The sequence below is a fragment of the Ranitomeya imitator genome, chromosome 5, assembly GCF_032444005.1.
Source record: "Ranitomeya imitator isolate aRanImi1 chromosome 5, aRanImi1.pri, whole genome shotgun sequence".
NCBI classification, from domain to species: Eukaryota; Metazoa; Chordata; class Amphibia; order Anura; family Dendrobatidae; genus Ranitomeya; species Ranitomeya imitator.
The window spans coordinates 199,620,265-199,630,003 of record NC_091286.1 but is presented as its reverse complement, the minus strand read 5'-3'; the positions used below and the strand labels follow the sequence as shown (position 1 = coordinate 199,630,003).

General features: G+C 44.7%; 1 long non-coding RNA gene across 1 annotated transcript; it reads left to right on the top strand.

The window, feature by feature from the left end:
* The first annotated feature begins 416 nt into the window (after positions 1 to 416).
* On the top strand, positions 417 to 9,419 carry LOC138681718 (uncharacterized). The gene is made up of 2 exons (XR_011321971.1): positions 417 to 1,141; positions 8,393 to 9,419. It is a non-coding gene; the product is annotated as an uncharacterized lncRNA (long non-coding RNA).
* Positions 9,420 to 9,739: the final 320 nt, after the last annotated feature.

The window sequence follows — 9,739 nt, the reverse complement described above, 5'->3', positions numbered from 1 at the left end:
TGCCACTCCTAACATTGTCGAAATTTCTCGGATGGGTTTTTTCTGTTTTCGCAGCTTAAGGATGGCTTGTTTCACCTACATGGAGAGCTCCTTTGACCGCATGTTTACTTCACAGCAAAACCTTCCAAATGCAAGCACCACACCTCAAATCAACTCCAGGCCTTTTATCTGCTTAATTGAGAATGGCATAACAAAGGGATTCCCCACACCTGTCCATGAAATAGCCTTGGAGTCAATTGTCCAATTACTTTTGGTCCCTTTAAAAACAGGGTTGCACATGTTAAGGAGCTGAAACTCCTAAACCCTTCATCCAATTTTAATGTGCATACCCTCAAATGAAAGCTGAAAGTCTGAACTTCAACTGCATCTGAATTGTTTTGTTTAAAATTCATTGTGGTAATGTCTATAACCAAAATTAGAAAAATATTGTCTCTGTCCAAATATATATGGACCTAACTGTATATTGAGAATTACCCGCTCTTCATCTAATCAGATCTGCATGAATCTTAGGCTACTTTCACACTAGCGTTTTTCTGCAGACGTCAAAATGCGTCGTTTTGTGCAAAAAACGGATGCAACGCATACACCATTTCGACGGATCCGTCGCAAATCCGCTAAACAGTTCCGTCAAAATACTGTATGCGTTGCATCCGTTTTTATGACGGATCCGTTTTTAAAATGGGAGTCTCCCAAATGTGATTGGCTACTGGAAAATAGGGAAAAACTACATACTGACTGTATTTACAGCCCATCTTTGAAAGGGTTTAGAGAAAGTTGGAGAGATGGACGGAGTACTTGGGAGGATTGCGAGTGTGGTAACTGATGTTATTTTCGAGACAAATCGCCTGGATATTATAGTGCGAGAGAAGGAGGAACAAGCGAGACGGAGGATTCTTCTGCAGCAACGTCGACGGAGAAGACTATGGATACATCCTATTAATGAACTGCGGATGACCCGGGGCGTTCAGTCAACCCTCTATCTGGAGTTGCGGCAGAACCCAGACAAATTTTACAATTATGTTCGGATGAGGCAGGATCATTTTGATTATTTGCTGGAAATACTTGGGGATGTCATCCAGAGGCAGGACACACGGATGAGGCTTGCCATCACACCGGCAGAGCGGCTGATGGTGACACTGCGGTAAGCCTCTTTTTTGTAATGTCATTGCTCATATTTAATGTCATGTAAAACATGCTGCAGAAAATACTGCGCTGAAACATTGCGTTGCATTTTCTGCAGCATGTAATTTTTTTTTTTATTGTTTCTGGACATTACACTGCCTCTTTTTTTATTTCATTGCTCAGATTTAATGTCATGTAACATGCTGCAGAAAATACTGCGCTGAAATATTGCGTTGCATTTTCTGCAGCATGTACCGTATATACTTGAGTATAAGCCGACCCGAGTATAAGCCGACCCCCCTAATTTTGCCGCAAAAAAACTGGGAAACGTATTGACTCGAGTACAAGCCTAGGATAGGAAATGCAACAGCTACCGGTGAATTTCAAAAATCGATGCTCCATACCGTTCATTATTGCCCCATAAGATGCTCCATATAAAGATGTGCCACATATAATGCTGCATACTGTTCGTTATTGCCCCATAAGATGCTCCATATAAAGCCGTGCCATATATAATGCTCTGCATCGTTCATTATAGCCCCATAGATGCTCCATATAAAGCTGTGCCATATATAATGCTCTGCACCGTTCATTATGGCCCCATAGATGCTCCATATAAAGCTGTGCCATATATAATGCTCTGCACCGTTCATTATGGCCCCATAGATGCTCCATATAAAGTTGTGCCATATATAATGCTCTGCACCGTTCATTATGGCCCCATAGATGCTCCATATAAAGCTGTTCCATATATAATGCTGCTGCTGCAATAAAAAAAATGACATACTCACCTCTCTTGCTGCCCGCAGCTCCTCAGCGTCCCGTCTCTCTGCACTGACTGTTCAGGCAAAGGGCGGCGCGCACACTAGTACGTCATCGCGCCCTCTGACCTGAACAGTCACAGCAAAGGACGGGAAGACGGAGCGTGTTGTGAATTCTGTGGCTGAATTCACTCCTGTGGTCACAAGTGGTACTGCAGCTTCTGAGCTTCCTCCCTCAGGTGTTCTGGTGAGCTCGTTAACTGCTTCATTACTTAACTCCGCCTGATGCTGCTATCCTTGCTCCTTGTCAATGTTTCAGTGTTGGATCTCAGCTTCTCCTGATTGTTCCTGTGACCTGCTGCTCTGTATAGCTAAGTGCTTTTTGCTTTTTTGTTGCTTTTTTTCTGTCCAGCTTGTCTTTTGTTTTTCTGGAAGCTCTGAGACGCAAAGGGTGTACCGCCGTGCCGTTAGTTCGGCACGGTGGGTTTTTGTTTTGCCCCCTTTGCGTGGTTTTGCTTTAGGGTTTTTTGTAGACTGCAAAGTTCGCTTTACTGTCCTCGCTCTGTCCTAGAATATCGGGCCCCACTTTGCTGAATCTATTTCATCCCTACGTTTTGTCTTTTCATCTTGCTCACAGTCATTATATGTGGGGGGCTGCCTTTTCCTTTGGGGAATTTCTCTGGGGCAAGTCAGGCCTATTTTTCTATCTTCAGGCTAGCTAGTTTCTTAGGCTGTGCCGAGTTGCCTAGGTAGTTGTTAGGCGCAATCCACAGCCGCTTTTAGTTGTGTTTAGGATAGGATCAGGTGTGCAGTCTACAGAGTTTCCACGTCTCAGAGCTCGTTCTTGTATTTTTGGGTATTTGTCAGATCACTGTGTGCGCTCTGATTTCTAAGCACACTGTGTTTCTGGATTGCCTTCATAACACCTGTCATTAGCAAACATAACAGTACAAGGAGCCCAACTAATGATTCTCAATAGAGGGAAAGAAAAAGTTCTGACATCATTTTTTTTTTTTTTTTTTCTGCTCTGTGTTCACTTTTTTTTTTTTCCCCTAGACATTTGGGTGATTCTGGACACAGGTATGGACATGGATATTCAGGGTCTGTGCTCTTCAATGGATAATCTCGTTATAAATGTACAAAAAATTCAAGATACTATTGATCAGAAATCTATGTTAGAACCAAGAATTCCTATTCCTGATTTGTTTTTTGGAGATAGAACTAAGTTTCTAAGTTTCAAAAATAATTGTAAGCTATTTCTGGCCTTGAAACCTCATTCTTCTGGTAATCCTATTCAACAGGTTTTGATTATTATTTCTTTTTTGCGCGGCGACCCTCAAGACTGGGCATTTTCTCTTGCGCCAGGAGACCCTGCATTGAGTAGTGTCGATGCGTTTTTCCTGGCGCTCGGATTGCTGTACGATGAGCCTAATTCAGTGGATCAGGCTGAGAAAAATTTGCTGGCTTTGTGCCAGGGTCAGGATGATATAGAAGTATATTGTCAGAAATTTAGGAAATGGTCAGTACTCACTCAGTGGAATGAATCTGCGCTGGCAGCTTTGTTCAGAAAGGGTCTCTCTGAGGCTCTTAAGGATGTCATGGTGGGATTTCCTATGCCTGCTGGTTTGAATGAGTCTTTGTCTTTGGCCATTCAGATCGGTCGACGCTTGCGCGAGCGTAAATCTGTGCACCATTTGGCGGTACTGCCTGAGGTTAAACCTGAGCCTATGCAGTGCAATAGGACTATGACTAGAGTTGAACGGCAGGAATACAGACGTCTGAATGGTCTGTGTTTCTACTGTGGTGATTCCACTCATGCTATTTCTGATTGTCCTAAGCGCACTAAGCGGTCCGCTAGGTCTGCCGTCATTGGTACTGTACAGTCCAAATTCCTTCTGTCCATTACCTTGATATGCTCTTTGTCGTCGTTTTCTGTCATGGCGTTTGTGGATTCGGGCGCTGCCCTGAATCTGAGGGATTTGGATTATGCTAAACGTTGTGGGTTTTTCTTGGAGCCTTTGCGGTGTCCTATTCCATTGAGAGGAATTGATGCTACACCTTTGGCCAAGAATAAACCTCAATACTGGGCCCAGCTGACCATGTGCATGGCTCCTGCACATCAGGAAGTTATTCGCTTTCTGGTGTTGCATAATCTGCATGATGTGGTCGTGTTGGGGTTGCCATGGCTACAAACCCATAATCCAGTATTGGATTGGAATTCCATGTCGGTATCCAGCTGGGGTTGTCAGGGGGTACATGGTGATGTTCCATTTTTGTCGATTTCGTCATCCACCCCTTCTGAGGTCCCAGAGTTCTTGTCTGATTATCAGGATGTATTTGAAGAGCCCAAGTCCGATGCTCTACCTCCGCATAGGGATTGTGATTGTGCTATCAATTTGATTCCTGGTAGTAAATTCCCTAAAGGTCGATTATTTAATGCTATGCGCAGTTATGTGAAGGAATCCCTGGAGAAGGGACATATTCGCCCATCGTCATCACCACTGGGAGCAGGGTTCTTCTTTGTAGCCAAGAAGGATGGTTCGCTGAGACCGTGTATTGATTACCGCCTTCTTAATAAGATCACTGTTAAATTTCAGTATCCCTTGCCATTGTTATCTGACTTGTTTGCTCGGATTAAGGGGGCTAGTTGGTTCACTAAGATAGATCTTCGTGGTGCGTATAATCTGGTGAGAATCAGGCAAGGAGATGAATGGAAAACTGCATTCAATACGCCTGAGGGTCATTTTGAGTATCTAGTGATGCCGTTCGGACTTGCCAATGCTCCATCTGTGTTTCAGTCTTTTATGCATGACATCTTCCGTGAGTATCTGGATAAATTCCTGATTGTTTACTTGGATGACATTTTGATCTTCTCAGATGATTGGGAGTCTCATGTGAAGCAGGTCAGAATGGTTTTTCAGGTCCTGCGTGCTAACTCTTTGTTTGTGAAGGGATCAAAGTGTCTCTTCGGTGTGCAGAAAGTTTCATTTTTGGGGTTCATCTTTACCCCTTCTACTATCGAGATGGATCCAGTTAAGGTCCAAGCCATCCAGGATTGGATTCAGCCGACATCTCTGAAAAGTCTGCAAAAGTTCCTGGGGTTTGCTAATTTTTATCGTCGCTTCATCTGTAATTTTTCTAGCATTGCCAAACCATTGACCGATTTGACCAAGAAGGGTGCTGATTTGGTTAATTGGTCTTCTGCTGCTGTGGAAGCTTTTCAGGAGTTGAAGCGTCGTTTTTGTTCTGCCCCTGTGTTGTGTCAGCCAGATGTTTCTCTTCCGTTCCAGGTCGAGGTTGATGCTTCTGAGATTGGAGCAGGGGCGGTTTTGTCACAGAGAGGTTCTGATTGCTCAGTGATGAAACCATGTGCTTTCTTTTCCAGGAAGTTTTCGCCCGCTGAGCGTAATTATGATGTGGGCAATCGAGAGTTGCTGGCCATGAAGTGGGCATTCGAGGAGTGGCGTCATTGGCTTGAAGGAGCTAAGCATCGCGTGGTGGTATTGACTGATCATAAGAACTTGACTTATCTCGAGTCTGCCAAGCGCTTGAATCCTAGACAGGCCCGTTGGTCGTTATTTTTTGCCCGCTTCGACTTTGTGATTTCGTACCTTCCGGGCTCTAAAAATGTGAAGGCGGATGCTCTGTCTAGGAGTTTTGTGCCCGACTCTCCGGGTTTATCTGAGCCAGCGGGTATCCTCAAGGAAGGAGTCATTGTGTCTGCCATCTCCCCTGATTTGCGGCGGGTGCTGCAAAAATTTCAGGCGAATAAACCTGATCGTTGTCCAGCAGAGAAACTGTTCGTCCCTGATAGGTGGACTAATAAACTTATCTCTGAACTTCATTGTTCGGTGTTGGCTGGTCATCCTGGAATCTTTGGTACCAGAGAGTTAGTGGCTAGATCCTTCTGGTGGCCATCTCTGTCACGGGATGTACGTACTTTTGTGCAGTCCTGTGGGATTTGTGCTAGGGCTAAGCCCTGCTGTTCTCGTGCCAGTGGGTTGCTTTTGCCCTTGCCGGTCCCAAAGAGGCCTTGGACACATATTTCGATGGATTTCATTTCTGACCTTCCCGTTTCTCAAAAGATGTCAGTCATTTGGGTGGTCTGTGATCGCTTTTCTAAAATGGTCCATCTGGTGCCCTTGGCTAAATTGCCTTCCTCCTCTGATTTGGTACCTTTGTTCCTTCAGCATGTGGTTCGGTTGCATGGCATTCCTGAGAATATTGTTTCTGACAGAGGTTCCCAGTTTGTTTCAAGGTTTTGGCAAGCCTTTTGTGGTAGGATGGGCATTGACCTATCCTTTTCCTCGGCTTTCCATCCTCAGACTAATGGCCAGACCGAACGAACCAATCAGACCTTGGAAACATATCTGAGATGTTTTGTTTCTGCAGACCAGGATGATTGGGTGTCCTTTTTGCCGTTGGCTGAGTTCGCCCTTAATAATCGGGCCAGCTCGGCTACCTTGGTTTCTCCATTTTTTTGCAATTCTGGGTTCCATCCTCGTTTCTCTTCAGGACAGGTTGAGTCTTCGGACTGTCCTGGTGTGGATTCTGTGGTGGATAGGTTGCAGCAGATCTGGACTCAGGTAGTGGACAATTTGATCTTGTCCCAGGAGAAAGCTCAACTTTTCGCTAATCGCAGACGCCGTGTGGGTCCCCGACTTCGTGTTGGGGATCTGGTTTGGTTATCTTCTCGTCATATTCCTATGAAGGTTTCCTCTCCTAAATTTAAACCTCGTTTTATTGGTCCGTATAGGATTTCTGAGGTTCTCAATCCTGTGTCTTTTCGTTTGACCCTCCCAGACTCCTTTTCCATACATAATGGATTCCATAGGTCGTTGTTGCGGAGATACGTGGCACCTATGGTTCCATCTGTTGAGCCTCCTGCCCCGGTTTTGGTGGAGGGGGAATTGGAGTATATTGTGGAGAAGATTTTGGATTCTCGTGTTTCTAGACGGAAACTCCAGTATCTGGTTAAATGGAAGGGTTATGCTCAGGAAGATAATTCCTGGGTTTTTGCCTCTGATGTTCATGCTTCCGATCTTGTTCGTGCCTTTCATGCGGCTCATCCTGGTCGGCCTGGGGGCTCTGGTGAGGGTTCGGTGACCCCTCCTCAAGGGGGGGTACTGTTGTGAATTCTGTGGCTGAATTCACTCCTGTGGTCACAAGTGGTACTGCAGCTTCTGAGCTTCCTCCCTCAGGTGTTCTGGTGAGCTCGTTAACTGCTTCATTACTTAACTCCGCCTGATGCTGCTATCCTTGCTCCTTGTCAATGTTTCAGTGTTGGATCTGAGCTTCTCCTGATTGTTCCTGTGACCTGCTGCTCTGTATAGCTAAGTGCTTTTTGCTTTTTTGTTGCTTTTTTTCTGTCCAGCTTGTCTTTTGTTTTGCTGGAAGCTCTGAGACGCAAAGGGTGTACCGCCGTGCCGTTAGTTCGGCACGGTGGGTTTTTGTTTTGCCCCCTTTGCGTGGTTTTGCTTTAGGGTTTTTTGTAGACTGCAAAGTTCGCTTTACTGTCCTCGCTCTGTCCTAGAATATCGGGCCCCACTTTGCTGAATCTATTTCATCCCTACGTTTTGTCTTTTCATCTTGCTCACAGTCATTATATGTGGGGGGCTGCCTTTTCCTTTGGGGAATTTCTCTGGGGCAAGTCAGGCCTATTTTTCGATCTTCAGGCTAGCTAGTTTCTTAGGCTGTGCCGAGTTGCCTAGGTAGTTGTTAGGCGCAATCCACAGCCGCTTTTAGTTGTGTTTAGGATAGGATCAGGTGTGCAGTCTACAGAGTTTCCACGTCTCAGAGCTCGTTCTTGTATTTTTGGGTATTTGTCAGATCACTGTGTGCGCTCTGATTTCTAAGCACACTGTGTTTCTGGATTGCCTTCATAACACCTGTCATTAGCAAACATAACAGGAGCGGCGCCCGGCGGGTGGAACGCGGACAGGTAAATATGTAATACTCACCTGCTCCTGGCGTCCCTGGCTCCTTATCCCGGACAGATGGTCTCCGAGCACTGCAGCCTCTTCCTCTGTCAGCGTTCATTGGCACCGCTCATTACAGGAATGAATATGCGGCTCCACCCCTATGGGAGTGGAGTCCATATTCATAACTTTAATGAGCGGTACCACGTGACCGCTGAACAGATGAAGAGCTGCAGCACCCGAAGACCATGGGACAGGCAGGGACAGCGCCGGAAGCAGGTGAGTATGCGACAGTCTTCTCTCCCCCCCCCCCCACCCGCCGACGACCATGACTCGAGTATAAGCCGAGAGGGGCACTTTCAGCCCAAACATTTGGGCTGAAAATCTCGGCTTATACTCGAGTATATATGGTAATTTTTTTTATTGTTTCTGGCCATACAACTGTTTTACACCTGTTCAATGCAGTTTTTATTGTGCGTCCCGTCAGAACAAAACTTTCCACAGTGCCATTTATTAAAACTTTACCATAAAAAAAAAAAAAGTTGTTGGTCTGTGCAATTTAATTTTAACATGTTTATTTTTTTTTCACAGCTTCCTTGCTACGCGTGAATCCTTGACGTCACTCCATTATCAATTCTGGCTTGGGATTTCTACTATTTCCGGAATAGTGAAAGAGACCTGTCTCTGGGATCTGGGACACTTTGCAGCAGGAGTATATCCCCCAACCAACAATGAACATCTGGCTGACAAGCGCAGACCTGTTTGCGAAAATTTGCAATTTCCCAAATTGTGTTGGTGCCGTCGATGGGAAACACATACGGATTGCAAAACCAGCAGGATCTGGATCGGAGTACTACAATTATAAGAAGTACTTCTTTATCGTACTCATGGCTATAGCAGATGCCAACTGCAGATTCCTGGCTGTGGACATAGGAGCCTATGGCCAGTCCAACGACTCCCAAGTTTTCAAAAACTCTCCGATGGGCCGTTGCTTCTATGGAGATGCATACGATTTCCCGCCAGCCAGACCACTCCCGGGAACAACTGAACCACCCATGCCATACCTATGTGTTGGTGATGAGGCTTTCCAGTTATCGCCACACCTACTTAAACCATATGGTAGCAGAGACTTAACAAGAACAAAAAGGGTATTTTAATTACCGCCTTACTCGAGCCAGACGAGTGGTCGAGTGTGCATTTGGATTATTAACTGCAAAGTGGAGAGTTCTGCTCAATGCCATCAAACTGCACACCCAAACAATTGACGAGGTGGTGAAGGCCTGTGTGGTGCTCCATAACTTTGTAATTTCAAAGGAGCCAGTTTCGGTTGATGATGAAGAATTGGAGACAACCTTGTGGGATTACCGCAGCAGCTCCGTACGCTCCGCTGGTTCTGTTACAAGAATGAGGGGCCAGTTTGCGGAGTATTTTGTATTTTGTGTCACCTGTCGGTCAGGCTCCATGGCAAGACACAATTGTGTGACATCTTTATGTAATGTTTCATGGATTTGTTTCTGTACAAATTGTGTTTACCCCCTCCCACCCCCCCCAAAAAAAAAAATCAGTTTCAAAAAGTGTGGTTTTCTTGGTAATAAACCCAATATGTTATACCTTTTAATGTGTGGTGTTGAATTTTTTTTTACCTTTGATTAGTTACCATACCAGCTTACCTAAATGAAGGCACAGACACAAAGAGTAGAGTTTAAATCAAAAAACAATTTATTTAAATGGTTTTTTTTTAAGTGAAAACATTTTCTCTTTTTAAGAAATAAACTTTTGTATCTGATAACGATATTTTAACTTTTTTTCAGAAAAATATATTTAACCTTTTTTTTTTTTTTTTTTAATTTGTTTTTTAGAAAGATATTTACATATTATCAAACAAAAAAACAACATTACATGTCTTCAAAGTGGGGGGTGGAGATAGTAGCGGAGGGG